General features: G+C 45.9%; 1 protein-coding gene across 4 annotated transcripts in view; it reads left to right on the forward strand.

The window, feature by feature from the left end:
- Nucleotides 1-17,575, forward strand: part of RHBDL2 (rhomboid like 2) — a 52,887-nt gene that overhangs the window by 14,039 nt on the left and 21,273 nt on the right. For 2 of the 4 annotated variants that reach the window (XM_045548204.1, XM_045548202.1), the window contains exon 1: nucleotides 2,417-2,524. The exons of 1 other annotated variant lie outside the window; for it this stretch is intronic. The gene's annotated coding sequence lies outside the window, so the exon portion shown is untranslated. Of the gene's footprint in view, nucleotides 1-2,394; nucleotides 2,525-17,575 lie in introns of those variants that run through there. One more of the 4 variants, XM_045548201.1, reaches the window with a different exon arrangement.

Below are 17,575 nucleotides of genomic sequence, written 5' to 3' on the forward strand. Positions count from 1 at the left end.
GGGCTAGAGTGAGTGCTGTGGCGTCAGCCTAGCTCACAGCAACCTCAAACTCCTGGGCTCAAGCGATCCTCCTGCCTCAGCCTCCCGAGTAGCTGGGACTACAGGCATGCACCACCATGCCCGGCTAATTTTTTGTATATATATTTTTAGTTGGCCAGATAATTTATTTCTATTTTTAGTAGAGACGGGGGTCTCACTCTTGCTCAGGCTGGTCTCGAACTCCTGACCTCCAGCGATCCACCCACCTCAGCCTCCCAGAGTGCTAGAATTACAGGTGTGAGCCACCACGCCTGGCCTCTGTTACACTTTTCTCTTGTTAACCTGCCTTTTGTTGTAGGGGTGTCAGCCGTGACTCTTTATAACAGAGAGGGAAGGGCTCACCTCTTAGAGTGCTGTCTTAGGTCCTCCTTTTTTCTTCCTCTAATTTCTCTCCCTGGGTGACCTTATCCACTCCCATGGCTTCAGTGGCCATTTCTGCGTGACTCCTAAATCTCCTTTTTCTGGCTGTTTGTGCCTCGCGCTGACCCCTGTGGACCACATTGACTTTGCCCTCTGGCTACTGGAGGGAAGAAAGTGGTGGGGTGTTTGTCCCCCAGCTCCCTTTCTGGTCCGGTGGCAGCCACTTCTCGCTACAACTGCGGCTCCGTCAGCTCTGAGAGCTCCTACTGGTGTCAGTGAATAGTGTTTCCTCTTCTTGCCCCTTCAGGCTGTGAACTAAAATAAAATCTTAAGACCCCCCTCTAGCTGACTGAATGGACCCCCTCTTGGCCAAGGGGACCCCAGAAATGCCCGAAAGCGGAGTTGCTGGCCATGAGAAGGGAGATCAGACACGTCTCCCGGGGCTTGTCTCTGATTAACAGACTTCTTACCTTAACTCAAAATGTTCCAAGCATTTAGACAAAGCTTCATTTCTTTAACCAATCACAAATCGAAGAATCTTTAGACCCACCTATAACCTGTAGGGCCATGCTTCGAGATGTGCTGCCTTTTTGGGCCAAACCAACGGCTTCCTTTACCCTTCCCAGATCTTTGTAAATAGTTCCGTCATGAAATTTTCTTCCAATCTAGCTGAATATGCCTCCCGCTTCCTGCTGGTACATCACTCACATCTCTTTCTGGAGCAGCTGTTCCCTGGACATCTCCGCAGGTGCCCCAGACTCAACAAGTCCAGAACAGAATTCATTTTCATTTTCCTGCAAATTGCTTTTCTTCCTGATTTCCCCCATCCTGCTTGTGGGCACCACGATCGAGCTAGTTAGTTACGCAGCTTGGAAACCTCGGGTTCATCGTAGGCTCCTCCCTTACTCATTATGTCTTGTCAGTGCTACCCCCTTAAACATCTCTTGAATGTGTCCCTTCCTCTCTGCTCCTGCGCCCTGGCCAGTGCCCTGGTAAAGCCCACGTTACTGTCTGCCTGACTCCCGCGGCAGCCTGGCTGGGCTTCTTGCCTCTAGTCTTGTCCCCTTCAACCCTTCCGCACGTTGCAGGGCCCAGTGATCTATTTTAAATGCAATCTGAGACTTTGTGTTCCTTGTTTAAAACCTTTCTGTGACGCCCTCACCCCCAGCCTGAACCTACAGGATAAAGTTCAAGCCCTTTAGCAAGATACACAAGGCCCTTCCTGATCTGACACTCCTCACTCACAAGTCTGAACTTTTAGTAGTTCTCGCCAGAGCCTGTCCATTTGTGTGACCTCTTCCCCTTTGCAGCTTTGGAGAACTCCTGTTCATCCTATAAAAGCCCTTCTTGTATGTCATTTCCTCTGGAGCTTTTCCAGAACCCTCCCACGCCTGGAGAGTCTTCCCTGGCCCCTGCCGCCCCCAATCTTGGGCAATCATCTACTGCAGTAATTCATTCTTTGCCTTCCTAGGAGAGTGGGAGGGCAGGGACCATGTTAATCCACCTCTTCATTCTCAAAGCTTAGCACAAGGCTAGTTATTGCAACTGGCAAACCTATTTCACTAGAGGCCATATAACCAGTTTGGTGGACAGAGTCCAGAGGGCTTGTGACTAACACTGAGGGTCATCAAGTCACCCCACCCTGGTGCCAAGTACTACCAGAGCACAACCAAATCCAGAATGATAGAGAGACCACCCTGGTGAGGCCTCTCCCCAGAGAGCTGAGAGTGGAAGGCAGGGGACCCAGACATGCAGCACGAGGGGAGGACTTGGAGGAAGAATGGAGTTCAGTGCCCTGGAGAAAGAGCAGAGAGGCTGTCATAGGCTCCCTGGCTCAGACCCAAGCAGTGGAGGGGGAGGACTCATTCATCCAGGGCCAGCCCAAGAGCAAGGCTGCCAAGCAGGCTGGCCCGGCCAGGCCCTGCCTCCAGCTGGGAGGGAATTTCCTCAGCCTTCCTCCCCCTGGGTTGGGCGGGTTGGGAACCTGTTGGGACAATTTTAGATTGGGGAGGAGCACCTGGGAGGGCGGGAGCTTCACAGCAGCAGGCAGCCCCTTGGCCCAGGACGCCTGGAACACGGGGACCAGCCCGTGCTGCCTGGGACGTCCCTGCCTTGGCCTCCCAAGGTAAGATGTGGGTGCTGGGTGTGGGTTGGGGGGATTGTGGGGTCAGCAGGGAGCGCCTGGCGCTCTGGGGAAGGAGGTAGGGAGCATGGGGTGCTCCTTCGGAACCTCCTGGAGTGTCTGTGCGGCTCCTGCAACTTTCATTTTAAAAGTTGACAGCATGTTGGGCCAGCAGTCGGGCGCTGTCTCCCACAGCTTCCTGCCCTGTTCAACCACTGGCTTTGTCTCCTTCCATCACATTCTCCCTGCACCCCCTAAAGCTCCCCCGCAATATTTTCTGCCTCTGGCTAAGTCAGTTCCTAGCCCTCCTGCTTTGCCCACCTGGGCACTGGAGACAGTCCCTGCTGCTTCCTGAAAGGCAGCTCCACTGGGGTTATTGCTTCCTCCTTCCTGGTATGAGTATCAGAGGGATTTTCACTCTTTGGTCCAGTTGTGATTATTCATTCGTTTATTCATCACTGTTTAAGCAGGTACCTGGATTCTCTGGGTGGTGGGCAGGTCTGTACAATTTCTGCCCCTCTTGGGAATAAGAAAACTGAAATTTATTCCACAAGCATTTAATATCACCTACAAGCTAGTGGGCAGCATGGCATAGTGGAGAATTATTTTGGAGTTACAGAGAGGCTTGGATTCATATCCCATGTCTCCTGTTTACTTCCTGAGCCTCAGTTTCCTTATCTGTAAAATGGGGTCTCGCTATGTTGCCCAAGCTGGCTATTCACAGGCGTGATCATAGCGTACTACAGTGTTAAACTCCTGATCCTCCTGCTTTGGCCTCCTGAGGGACTACAGGTGCCTACAGGTGTGTGCTATCTCACCTGGCTTAAAATGGTATTTTTATGAAAATGACAGGAAACAATGCAAGCAAGTCAAGCACCAAGCTGGGCTCCAGGCTCTCGTTAAACACCTGTGCTCTTTCCTTCCTCTTTGACCCCCTTCCTGCCAAGCCCGTCCCTAGCTGGCACCTCCTTCACTCTAGGCATGTAAAGATATATAAGGCAATCCCTGGCCTTGAAAGCACTTAGGCAGACTTGTCAACACAGAACTGGGCAGTGAAAGGGACATGGTGACGGGAGAGGGAGGCCAGGGAAGAGCGGGGACAGGGCTGAATAGGAAAGGCCCAGCTGCTGGTGTGAGGTTAAAAACCCTGGACCAGGGCTGGGTCCAGACTCCTGCTATGTTTCTCAGTTTGGACATTCAGCACTGAGCAAGTGGTGGGAAGTACCAGTTTCTAAAACCATGGCCTCAGTTAGTTAAGGGTTTTTCAATGCATTATCTCATTTAATCATAATCCTGTTCATATTATTATCATCCCTATTTTTACAGATGAGGAAATGAAGATACAAACAGGTTAAGGGATTTATCTAAGGTCACATTGCTAATAAGTAATGGACCCAGAATTCAAGTCTAGGTCAGACTCTAAACTCCATGCTTTTTGCGCGACTCCTTGCTGTCTTTCAAGTTTCTTTGTCCTAGAAAGGCCAAGAGAGCATCATCATTCCCCCAACTACCTAGACACCAGCTTTTCACTTCCTGTGTGTCTCCTGCTCTGGGCTGCTTCATCCAGGTGGGGAGGAGCATACTGCTTCCCTGATTTCTTAATTCATTCACTCATTCATACATCATTCATTCAATCAAAGGCTCTGTTCGTCCCATGAGAGGGCAAGGTTTCAAGAGGGCAGGGATCATGGCTGTTAGTTCATAGTTGTATAACCAGCACCTTGTACATCCCTGATACAAAAATGTTTGATGAATCCTTCCTGAGTAAATGAATCTGACAAATATTTATTGATGTTTTCCAGCGACCAGGTAATAGGGATTCAAAGAGGAGTAAAACAGAAGTCCTGGCCTAGGGATGCTCACAGACTTTTTTTTTTTAATTTTTTTTTTTTTTTTGAGACAGAGTCTCACTCTGTTGCCCAGGCTAGAGTGCCGTGGCATCAGCCTAGCTCACAGCAACCTCAAACTCCTGAGCTCAAGCAATCCTACTGCCTCAGCCTCCCGAGTAGCTGGGACTACAGGCATGCGCCACCATGCCCGGCTAATATTTTCTATATATATTTTTAGCTGTCCATATAATTTCTTTCTATTTTTAGTAGAGACGGGGGTCTCTCTCTTGCTCAGGCTGGTCTCGAACTCCTGAGCTCAAATGATCCACCCTCCTCGGCCTCCCAGAGTGCTAGGATTACAGGCATGAGCCACTGCGCCTGGCCAGGATGCTCAACCGCCTTGTAGGGGAGATAGTTACCATATGGAGAAGACAATGATTTCCTAGACATGAGCAGAGGTTGCTGATGGGACTAAGAGAGGCATTTAATTCCACCATGTCTGCTTTGCTCTCTCCACTGTATTCTCAGTGCCCAGCACGATGCCAGGCACCAGGTGGATGCTCAGTAAGGCTTTGCAGAGGAGACATAAAGGACAGCGTCTTAAAGGGGGTGTTAGACTTCCCTGGGATGACAATTTGGGAGGAAAGGAGTTTCAGCAGAGGGGGGAGCTCATGAAAAGCTGGGGAGTGGGAGCTGGAACTGTAGGAATGGCTGGAGTGTAGGATGTACTTGGGGGAATGGGAAGAAATGAGTGTGGATAAATAGGCAGGGTTAGGGTCATGAGGCCCCTGTGCGCCTTGTTAAGGAACCTAGACTTTATACCATGGGTATCCATTGAAGAGATTTAGCAAGGGGAGAGACCCCACGTGATCTGTATTTCAGAAGTGTGGCCGATACACGGGGGTCTAGGAGATGACACCACGGTTTTCAGGCCTGATGAGGTCTCCACCTAGCTGAAGACATGAGCCTTCCTTTTTAGGACTTCATGATGGATTGTTCGCGAAGGGCCTCTTGAGTTGTCCTGTGTCCTGATTCCTGGGACTTTGCCCTCAGCTGTACACCGGGTCACAGCTAGTCTGTCCCGCCTAATAAAAGTTTTGAAATTTTGAGTGAATGGGAGAGTGAGTGGAGAGATGGGCACGGCAGCATGAGCCTCATTAAAAAAAGTTTTGAAATTTATGAATATTTTACATTTGTATAATTTGGAACAAATTTATGCACATGCTGCTTGCTAACTTGCAATCTCTTGTGGTTTCTTATGTCGGAGAGATAGAGATGGAGTTGTAGATGGGGTGCCAGGAATTATACCTAGCTCTGAACATGCCCATCGAGGGTGTGTCCAATCTGCCAGTGGTCCTAGAACTGGGGTACACGGGCATGGACAGCATTAAAGGAATCAGTTTCCAGATCCTCAACTTCCGCAGGTACCCGCTCTTGCCTAAATTGTTTCCCTTCTTTCACACCTCTGTCCATCCTGAAGTTTCTAGGGTGCATTGTCCAAAAGGACAACTGGAGAATGCTCTGATCTTAAGAGAGAGGAAGCAAAGAGAGACTGGTAAGATAAACAAAAGGGGGCTGTGCCTCAATACAGAGTCATTGTATTTATTTTATTTAAAAATACTTGTTTAGGGCCCAGTGGCTCATGCCTGTAATCCCAGCACTTCGGGAGGCTGAAGTGGGAGGGTCACTTGAAGCCAAGAGTTTGAGCCCAGCCTGGGCAACACATAGAGATTCTATCACTACAAAAACTAAAAAAAAAAAAAAAAAAAAAAATAGCCAGGTGTGGTGGCGAGCTCCTGTAATCCTAGCTACTTGGGAGGCAGAGGTGGGAGGATTCCTTGAGGCCAGGGGTTCAAAATGACACTGGGCAACATAGCCAGACCCCATCTCTAAAAAAATAATGATGAAAAATTAGTTGGGTGTGGTGGCGTGTGCCTATAGTTCTAGGTGCTTGGGAGGCTAGGCAGGAGGGAGGAGGATTGCTTGAGCTCTGGAGTTCTAGGTTACAGTGGGCAATGATCATACCACTGCATTCCAGTTTAGGGGACAGAGTGAAAATTTGTCTCTAAAAAAAAAATTTAAATAAAATATTTGTTTAGGCCAGGCGCGGTGGCTCACGCCTGTAATCCTAGCCCTCTGGGAGGCCAAGGCGGGTGGATCGCTCGAGGTCAGGAGTTAGAGACCAGCCTGAGCGAGACCCCGTCTCTACTAAAAATAGAAAGAAATTATCTGGCCAACTAAAAATATATATACAAAAAATTAGCTGGGCATGGTGGCACATGCCTGTAGTCCCAGCTACTCGGGAGGCTGAGGCAGTAGGATCGCTTAAGCCCAGGAGTTTGAGGTTGCTGTGAGCTAGGCTGACGCCACGGCACTTACTCTAGCCCGGGCAACACAGCGAGACTCTGTCTCAAAAAAAATAAATAAATAAATAAAATATTTGTTTAATGCTAATTATGTGCCAGATAGTGTTCTAAGAGTTTTACAGATCATAAACTAATGTAATACTCATACTGAATCTATAAAGTAGATACTTACTATCCTTCTTTTATAGATGAGGTTCCCAAAGCACCAAGAGGTTTAGTAAGTTGCCCAAGGTCCCAGAGGTATGAAGAGGTGAAATCTGAATTTGAACTCAGGCACCTTTGAATTCTTCTAGAACGGGTGCTGTTAGCCATTACGCTACTCTACATTAAACTTAGGTGCTTTAGCTCTTTATTTAAGTATTGTAAAATTAGAATTGAGACATGAGCCAGTTGTCATGGTAACACATGTATAGAACTTTTAAAAAATGAAGATGGATTTTCTAACGACAGAAAATCAGTCTGATTTGGCTGATTGGTTTGACAGTGAGGACTGGCTTTGCTAACAGGATTATATGGTAGACATTTTCCATAAACTGAACAAGTTAAATCTGTAGCTCCAAGGTTTGGGTGAAAATATATTTAAAGCACATCTCTATCAAAGACTATGCCAGAAAATTTAGTCTTGGAACCGATTTTAACTTGTAAAAAATAATTTTAGTTATTAACTTAAAAATGTGTGAGAGGGGACATAGCTTCTTCAAATTCTTTCAGGGATTCATGAATTAAAAAAATGTGAAGACTTTTGGTGTATGGTACGTGCAAACATCACGGGCCATGTGCTTGCTGGGGATGAGATTCCTGATTAGGTGAGGTGAAGTGACTTGTCCATAGGTAAGCAGGGGCAGAACTGGAGCAAGAACCAGGGTTTTCTGAGTCCTATAATGTCAGAGCTCCTTTCATTATTTCATACTTCCTCCTTCCTTTCTTCCTTCCTTCTTCATTCATCTGATGGTTCATTCAACAAACACTTACTGAGCCCCTATTCTCTGGTAGGCACTATGGTAGACGCTGGGGTACAGACGGAATATAAAATAAACATTTCCTACTTTTCTGGAGCTTACAGTCTAGTAGAAAGAGACAGACAATACACAAACTAGATATTTTTAGATAGTAATACGTGCTGGGAGCAAATAAGCAAGGAAATGTGATAGAGTATCTGGGCGCGGAAGAAGGCGTGGGCAGGGAAGACTTCCCAGGGCTGTGCCGTGGGTGGTGAAGGAGCCAGCCTGTGTGTATTTGTTGAAGTTGGGGGTGGGAGGACCAGGTAGAAGGAACAACAGGTGCAAAGACCTGGAGGCAGGACAGAGTTTGGTGTGTTCCAGGAACAGAAAGAAGTCCCTGTGGCTGTAGCATAGAGACTTTGGGGGTGAGTGATAGAAACTGAATTCCATAAAGAAGGCAGGAGCTAGGTCATGCAGGATCTTATCAGATATGATAAGGATCTTGTATTTACCTAAAAACCAGTGCGGAACCATTAAAGGATTTTAAACAGAGAGTTGATATATTCTGACTTACACTTTTGTTTTGTTTTGGAGGGAGAGGCAGGAGTAGAAACAGAGGTGGAGACTCATTTGGGAGGCTATTTTGGGTGATCTGCAATCTACTCTATGGAAAGATACAAAGATGAACACTATTAATGGAAAGGCAGAATGGTATGAGATGTCATTCTGTCTTCTGGTTCTGATGAGGTGTGTTGGTAGCTATTGCTGTATAACAAACCACTCCAAAATTTAGTGACTTAAAACAACCACCATCTTATTTTGTCATGATTCTGTGGGTCAGAAATTTGGGAAGGATTCAGCTGAGCAGTTCTCATGCTCCCAGTAGTATCAGCTGGGGTCATTTACTTGGCTATATTTGGCGGGTGGATGAGGTAAGCTGGAAGGTCAAGGTTTCATTCCCAGGTCTGGCACTTTGGTGCTCTTCTACATGGCCTCTCTGTCCATGTGGGTAGCTTGGGCTTCCTCATAGCATGGTGGCCTCCAGATAGTCAACCTTCTGACACAAAGTCAGGCTTCAAAAAGGGAGCATTCCCAAAGGAGCAAAAGTAAGGGCTGCATATCTCTTAGGGCCTGGCCTTGGCAAGTACCCAGCACTACTTCTGCCACGTCTTGTAGGTCAAAACCAGTCACAGGGCTGGCCCAGATTTAAGGAGAGGGGAAACAAACCCTATCTCTCAGTGGAAGGAATGGCAAATTATATGTTCCATCTTTAGTCTACCACACCAGGCTTCTGGAAACTGAATAGCCATAACCGCCCTGATGGTGCTGACCCACTTTTTAATCTAAATCACAGTATACTATGTTGGGACAATTTATAGGTCTTTATTCCCCACTGAATAGGGAGGGCCTGGAACAGGAGGTGGTTTCTTTTTTTTTTTTTTTTCCTTGTGTGTTTCCAGAGCCTAACACATACAAGGTATTCAGGGAATGCTTACCCATGAATGCACACATCACACACACATTCACTGGTTATCAAAACACAGTGTACATAAGAATCCCTGGGGAGCTGTTAAAAATTCATGCGAATTCCTGGGCAAAACCTGAGCCCAGACCCTCTGCATTCAAATCTCTAGGGCAGCAATTTTTAGTACTGGCTGCACATTACAAGATACCAGGGCCAGGCCCAAGCCCCAGAGACCCTGATTCTATGGATCTGGGATGATTCTGATGTATGGCTGGGGTTAAGAACCATGGCCCTAGGATTAGAACCAGCCATCATTGCCTAACCAACCACATGATTGTGATGCAGATGGTCCATGATAGGGTGACCAACTGTCCTTGATTTGCCCTGATTTTAGAACTGAAAGTCCCAAGATACCCCTAGCCCTGTGCAAGCTAGAACAGTTGGTCATTATCAATGGACCACTACTGAAAAAATATTCTAGATGAGGCAGTGAAAGTGTTTTTGGAAAAATGTCTACAAATATTGAATGAAAGCAATGATTTTGTCTCCTTACTTAGGGGACAGAGCCACCTGTCCTTGAATTAAGGAGAAAGTGGCTCAGGGTCAGTGTTTTCCTTCAGCTCTGTGCTCTGATGTGCTGAGTCTGTTAACTCACTTCAACAGTGTGTTTGTCTTTTGGGAATTCTTTCAGACTGTATTCCTTAGGGCACACGACACAGCTCTAAAAGCTCAGTCACGATCAACAAGGATGAGGTGTTGAGGACAGTACAGGATCCAGGATGTGCAGGGTACAGGGGCTCATGCCTATAATCCCAGTGCTTTGGGAGGCTGAGGTGGGAGGATCACTTGAGCTCAGGAGTTTGAGACCAGCCTGGGCAACATAGCAAGACCCCATCTCTACAAAAAATAAGAAAAATTAGCGGGGCATGGTGGTACATGCCTGAAGTCCCAGCTACTAGGAAGGGTGAGGCAGGAGGATCACTTGAACCCAGGAGTTTTAAAGGCTGCAGTGAGGTATGATCAGGCCACTGCACTCTAGCTTGAGTGATAGAGTGAAACTCTCACCAAAGGGAAAAAAAATAAAAAAAGAAAAAAGATCTAGGATGTAATTTCTATGTCTTCTACCCCAGTGTACGTTATCATTACTATTATTACTATTATACTAGGGTACATAAATATGTCATATGTTAAATAGCTCTGTGGGCAGGCAATGTGGCATGGTGGAGAGGCCCAGGATCTAGTCTCAGATTACTGGGTTTTGCCCTGGCTCTGCTGTCACTAGATATGTGATTATGGTTGCCCTTTTTGCCTTAGTTGTTCATCTGTAAAATGGGAACAATAATGATGTCTTCTTCACAGGGCAGATAGAAGGATTCACCAAAATCATATAAGTGACAGTGGTTCTATAAAATGGAAAGGGTGAGGTATCGTGATTGTCTTCGGATGGGAGGGTCCCAAAGAAACTATTCTGTTGAGAGGCTCCCTACCCTCAACCACAGCCCATCGGTGGGGTTGCAAGGAAGAAGCTTTTACTGCACAGTGGGCCATGGCGAGACCTCAGGAGACACAGTGTCCCTACCTTACTTGCCCTTGATATTGAGGGCAAATGTGCTTTGCTTCAGGAAAAAGGAAAACTTTGGAGATGAGGGTCTGTGAAGGCATTTTTTGTTTTTAAATCTTTGCCTATTTATTCCAAGTGTATCCGCCGTGATGTAGCAAAAAGAAAACAACCACAACCACAACCCCATAATATTGAAAAGCCAGTTCTTAATTTCTGTAGCTAAAAAAGCATCCTTTCAGGCTATAACCACAAAGAGGTTGCTGCAGGCCTCTGGAACGGGCATAATTACGGTTCCCAGCATGATGAAGGAGGCTGTTAATCTCTGTGGCCCAGCAGCCCAGTCCAGCCTCTCCAATTAGCCAGGTTGCCTAGCAACACCACCAAAAGCCTCCCCACCAGGCCCAGCTGTGCGGCAATTGGCCGCACCCAGCACAGCCTGCTGCCCAGCCTCCCTGGCTCCTTGGCCACATCAAGGCTGGCCTTGGCCCTGCAGGGGCCCGCCTGGTACCGATGAGTGGGTGGGGCCAGCCGTTTAAAAAAAAAACATTCAGATATTCAGAACTTACTTGTTTGGATGCAGCTAGGAAAGCAGCGCAAGCTAATGACGAAAAGTTTCTACCAAAGAGGAGTTGTCCCAAGGGTGTTGGCCTTGTCAGTGCCCTCCCGGGTGAGGTGAAGAAGGGAAGGTGAGCCTGACTTAGTCCTCCGGGTTCTCAGAGAGGCAAGTCCTTTCCTGGACACTTGTCTCCATCTGGAGTCCCTGCGGGAGAGATGGAGACGGTGGGAATTCCCAGCCCCGTCCCGCCCCAGGGGTAATGACCTGCCAATTCTTCTCCAGCTTCCGTTTGGGAATTCCCAGGGTCTAGTCGGGGTCTCTCTGGGCAGCTGGAGGAAGAAGAAGGAGATAAGGGGGGAGGAAAGGATGGGATGAAAATAACCAAAAAGCAGACAAGCATTTCTATTACACTTGGTGCTTAGAAATCACAGGGGCAGCAGAACACGCAGGGGGCTTGGAGTCAGGTGCCTTAGGCTCTTCTCCCAGCCCTCGCCTCACTGGCCTCAGTGAGCAAGTTACTCTGGGAGCCTCAGTTTCTTTGTCCATAAAATGGGGACGTTATTAGCCTACCTTGCAAAGTTGTGAAAATTAATGAAGAGAATGCGCATGAAGGGTTTAAGCATGGAGTACACACAGTAAGTGTGTGCTTATTAGGGTACCTCTTATGATTTCTTTTGATTCTTATAACAATTCTGTAAGATACTCAGGGTAGAAGTGAGCTCTATTTTACAGCTGAGGAAACTGAGGCCCAGGGAAACCAAATGTGGATGCTGGGAGCAAACTCTCGTCTTTACAGGAACAAGCACAAGGAACGGTATTCCTCACAGGCAGGTGACATGCCCTTTTTGGTAGCCGTTACAACACAGTGGCTCCACAGGTCTCCTCTGACAACTCACTGATGGTGGAATGACAACAGATGGGGTGCAGATGTGCAGAGGAAAAGGTTGGTAGGAGGTGCTGTTCAACATACAGTGACATGAAGACTTAGTCAATGTGGTGTGGTTAGAATCCTTCCCTCTTTCCCTTTTGCCTCCTCTTTCTCCCTCCTTTCCTCTTTCTCTCCCTCTTTTCCTTGTTTCCTTCTTTGCTTCTTTCCAGTACTTTTTAAAATAACTTTTTATTTTGGAAGAATTTTAGATTTACAGAAAAGTTGCAAAGGTAGTGCAGAGAGTTCCCATAAATGCTTTACTCAGATACAAGTATTTTTTTGAACAGTCACTATGTGTCGGGAATGGTTCTGGATGCAAAGAATATAGCAGTGGAATGGTCTCTGTCCTCCATGAGAGGATCACAGAGCACGTGAACTGGAGTGGGCCTTGGCGATCCTTAGATTGCGGTTCTCAAAGGTGCTGCTGCCTCTGCTTCTTCTGGTCTACTTGTCGGAGATCTACTAACCCTGCTCAATTAGTGTCTTCGGGAATAGGGCCTGGGAATCTGTATGAATACAAATGTTGAAAACCAGATGGCTCAGGGGGTTCTAAGGCATAGCCAGTTAGGGCAACTCCCGGTGTGGCGAAGACGCTCACTGTGCAGGTGGGAGAACTGTGGCTTAGAGCCAGGAAGTGACTTGCCCCTGGTCACACAGCCAGGAAGTGGCAGTCTAGACCAGAAGACAGACCTCCTGGTTCTGTGCTCCTTCACTGTGTCTCCCAAACGCACCACGAGAAATGAGTTTGACTTACAACAGGAAGACTCCAAAGAGAGTTTAGAAGAATTTCTTGGCGATTTAGGTCTATCAGGTCAGGTTCCTGGTCACCAGGTATGGAAAATGATTCTGGCTTATTAAATCAGGAAGTGAATTTTTTTTAAAGCACATAGGGTCGGTTATAGAATCACCGGGAGGCTGCAGAAAGCAGGTGTGGGAAATAAGCAGAAACAAGGGGAGACTGGGCACCTAGAACTACAGCAAAATCCCATCACAGGGCCTGGTGGGTGAGGGCAGCCCCATCACAGCCGCTGCGTGCTCAGTGCTGTGGCCTTTGTCACAGATACAGCTGGCGTCAGACTCTGGATGCCACACTGACCCCAATGGCAAGGCTGTGTGGACACCAGATACTGCTGCCAACACTGCAACCACCATAAAGAATTTTCCCCATCCCCAGCTGTGGCCTCAAAAATCCTAAGCAAATGCAGCTGACTGGCCAAGCATAAGTCACGTCCCTGAGCCATAGCTGCCTCAGGACCTGGAAATGTGAGTTTTGGGCATTTTTAGCATCTGTAGTTGGAAGTGTTCCCTGCTACCCACCAAGAGCAGACAAGGAATTCCCCAAGAAAACTGACAAATGACCACAACGTAAGTGTTGAAAGAATACACCAGAAGTCATTGACATTTGCAGATTCAACACTTATAATTTTGATATTTTATTAGCTACCCTCAAAGGCCCATTGTGAATGAATGAGAGTTGAATGATTGGCTTTGCCAGCGCTACTGGTTCACCTGGACATCTCACATGACTTTATTATCCTCTACTAACTTCTAGCCTTTATGTCATTTGCCAGCAGTGATTACAACCTTTGTTTCTTATCTGAGGAATAGAAAAGACTCATAAAATAAATCACTTGCTAGTGCCAGTGACAGAAATGAAGAGAAAATGAAAAGGCCCAAGAAAGTGACTTTTTTGTGTGTGTGCCATAAGTAGAAGTTTTGGATAAATTGGCACGGAATGTCAAGTTCAGTGGTGTCTAGGATCTCTGATATCAATAGATCCATGATGTGTGTCACATCGATACAAGGAAAAGAGCCCTGGGAAGTTATTTTAGCAAGAGTCAGCCAGTGCAGAGGCTGCTCTTCAAGAGTGAGATTAAATGTTACTAAAAGATGAGTCGAGACACAACTAACCAAAGTTTCTTTCCTTCTTTGGGACCTCAGGTGCAAATTGTTGACTATGGTTAATACTTCTCAAATAACTAATTTTATAAATAACTTTATTTCTGCATTTACAGAATCATTTAAAGACTAAAGTGGAATTGCTTAAAATTTTCTGGCTACAGTTTACAAAGTTATTTTGGGAGACACTATGGTATATAGTGGATTATGGCATCTGAAAGGTCTTTGGAAAAATCCCTTGCCAATGTCAAAGGTCTCCTATGTAAATCTCTTTTTCTACAGAGTTTTTTTTTTTTTTTTTTAAGATAGTCAGCTGTTCTGGGTAAATGAACACAGTCCTGCCCTTGCCAATCTTTGGCCAACGCACTGGCTTCGTGGTTCATAACACAAGCAGTGGTTCTTCCAGGTGAGGCCAGGAAGTAGGGAAGTTCTTTCAATGTTTCCTCTTCTTAGGAATCCTTGCCAAACATGAAGGGAAGGGTTTTGGTTGTTGGTGTGCAGGAGGAACCTCTCCATTTTTAACCAGCATTCTAATAATCTCCCCTAGTTGTTCCCTACCTGGAGGATACGAACATTTCGCAGCAGTGCCACTCAGTTTTGATCTGTGTATGTTGTGCCTTTCAACAGAGTTGGCCGCAACTTGCTGCAGATAAGACGTAGGCTGGCTTAGTGAGTAAGAAAGCAGAGTCAGTGCAGTAAATATCCACTCTATGAGTGTAACCCAAGAGTAGTAACCAAGCAAATAATTGAATAGCTGTGGATGCTTTTATATCTCTGTGAGACTAGAATGTGTTGTAATCATTGCCACTTGTTTTGTTTTGAGACTCTTGCTCTATTTAATTGGGCCTCCATAAATTCTAACTTGTGCATCCAGACACTGTATCCAGAGCCCATAGAGTTTATATACAGGCCACACCCAAGCAAGGACAAAATTAACGACCACATAACCTTAGATTAGACTTGCTTTGTGAAGCCCTAGGGAGGGAAACCTTGGACCCAGGAGCAGTAGTGCTGGTGAGCAGATATTAGCACAGCGTAAAGAAGAATTGCCTAAGAATCAGAACTGTCAGAAAATGCAACAACCTCATTGAAATACACTTAGATTGTTTATGATTTTTCACTGCTATAAATAGTTCTGTATGAACATCTTTGTAATAAAGCTTTGTGTACTTGTTCAAATACATTTTTAGGATAGATTTCTAGAAGTAGGATGGTTCTCTTGAAAGGTGTGTGCTGTTTATATTTTATGGACGCTGCCCAATTGCCTTCCAAAAGGCTGCATCAGTTTACACCTCATACATTGCACTCATTTCCACACAGCCGCATAAGTATGGGGTAGTATCAGTTCTTTTCACTGTTGCCAGTCTGATCAGTAATATCCAAGGTGGTAAACTGTGCTCAGAAATTCGGGGGTGGGGCAGAAGATAACCAGGAGTGGGAGAGATGGGGGTGGTGGTGTCAGAGACTGGAAGGAGGCCTGTGGGCAGCACAGCACCGGGTGCTGGAGAGGAGATGAGCCAGAGCCAGGCCCCTGTCCTCAGGGATCAGGGCAAACAGACAGGTATGAAAGTCGGCGTGTGATAGTGATGCACTGAGAAGAGGGAAAAACAAAATGCTGCAAATCGATACCAACGTGCTCATCTGTTAGAGCCTGAAGTAGCTAGAGCTACATGTCTACTTTACTGCATATATACCAAGACAGAAAGCAGACACGCAAACTTCAGAAGGGAAGGAGAGTGTTTTGTGGACCGTTTTTGGGTTTTTTTTTTCATGTGGCAGTTTTAAGTTATTAATTTTTAAAATCAGTATTTTTTTTTTGTTGTTGTTTTTGAGACAGAATCTTGGTCTGTTGCCCAGGCTAGAGTGCCGTGGTGTCGTCATAGCTTACTGCAGCCTCCAACTCCTGGGCTCAAGTGATTCTCCTGCCTCAGTCCCCCAAGTAGCTGGGACTACAGGGATGCACCACTATGACTGGCTAAATTTTTAAAAAAAATTTTGTAGAGACAGGGTCTTGCTGTGTAGCCCAGGCTTGTCTTGAACTCCTGGGCTCAAGTGATCCTCTCACCTTGGCCTCCCAAAGTGCTAGGATTATGCCTGGCTTATACAATGTTAATTGTCCCTGATTGAACTTATTTTTTTAAATGCTTTAATATTTGCAGTTAATAGCTGGTGATCTTAAATCCACACTCTAGTTTTAATCAATTTTGAAAAGTGGCAAAAACTAGAAAAAAATCAATATTCAAGGACAATTAATAAAATAGCTGTCTATCGACTTAATGTCTGAACTGACCCTGGGGGTTGGCTGGGTAGGGGTGGAAGATGCAGGGGAAGGAAAAAGCCTTTATTTTCAGAATAGTTGCTGAGGAAAAGAAAAATAAAAGAATTCTCTTCTTCAACTTATTGAATATAACCTATTATAATGTGAAAACTTGCCTAATGAGGCTGGGCAGGGTGGCTCATGCCTGTAATCCTAGCACTCTGGGGGGCCGAGGTGGGAGGATTGCTTGAGCTCAGGAGTTCAAGACCAGCCTGAGCAAGAGCGAGACCCTGTCTCTACTAAAAATAGAAAGAAATTATATGGACAACTAAAAATATATAGAAAAAATTAGCCGGGCATGGTGGTGCATGTCTATAGTCCCAGGTACTCGGGAGGCTGAGACAGGAGGATTGCTGAGCCCAGGAGTTTGAGATTGCTGTGAGCTAGGCTGACGTCATGGCACTCTAGCCTGGGCAGTAGAGTGAGACTCTGTCTCAAAAAACAAACAAACAAACAAACAAACAAAAAAACCCCAAAAAACTTGCCTAATGAATTTCATTTGAAACCAAATTGAATTTGATCTGATTCCTAGTAACTTGCAGTGTGAAAGTAGGCCCAGACTCAGCTCTATCCCTTCTATCTACCCATCCATCCAGCTGTACACCCACCCATCCATAATAGCCAAGAACAATAATTATGGAGTGTTTACCATATGCCACATACTGTTCTAAATGCTTTATGTTCATTATCGTAAATAATCTTCCTAGCCATGCTATGAGGTAAGTGGTATTATTATCCCTACTTTAAAATGGAATCTGAGGGTTTCTCAATGAGTTAAACATAGAATTGCCATATATCCCAGCAATTCCGCTCATAGGTATATGCCCCAAAGAACTGAAAACAGATGTTCAAACAAAAACTTGTACAGGGATGTTCATAGAAGCACATTCACAAGAGCCATAAGGTGGAAACAACCCAAATGTCCATCAACAGATGAATGGATAAACAAAATGTACGCTATCTATGCAACCCACTATTATTCAGCCATGAAGGGAAGGAAATTCTCACCCTTGTTACAACATGGATGAACCTTGAAAACACTGCATGAAACATGCCAGGCACAAAAGGCCACATATTGTATGATACATACATATTGTATGACTCCATTTCTACGAAATATCCAGAACAGGTAAATCCAGAGAGACAGAAACCAGACCGGCAGTTGCCAGGGGCTGGGGTGAGGGGGAATGGG

This window comes from Lemur catta, chromosome 3 (genome assembly GCF_020740605.2).
Source record: "Lemur catta isolate mLemCat1 chromosome 3, mLemCat1.pri, whole genome shotgun sequence".
Classification (NCBI taxonomy): domain Eukaryota; kingdom Metazoa; phylum Chordata; class Mammalia; order Primates; family Lemuridae; genus Lemur; species Lemur catta.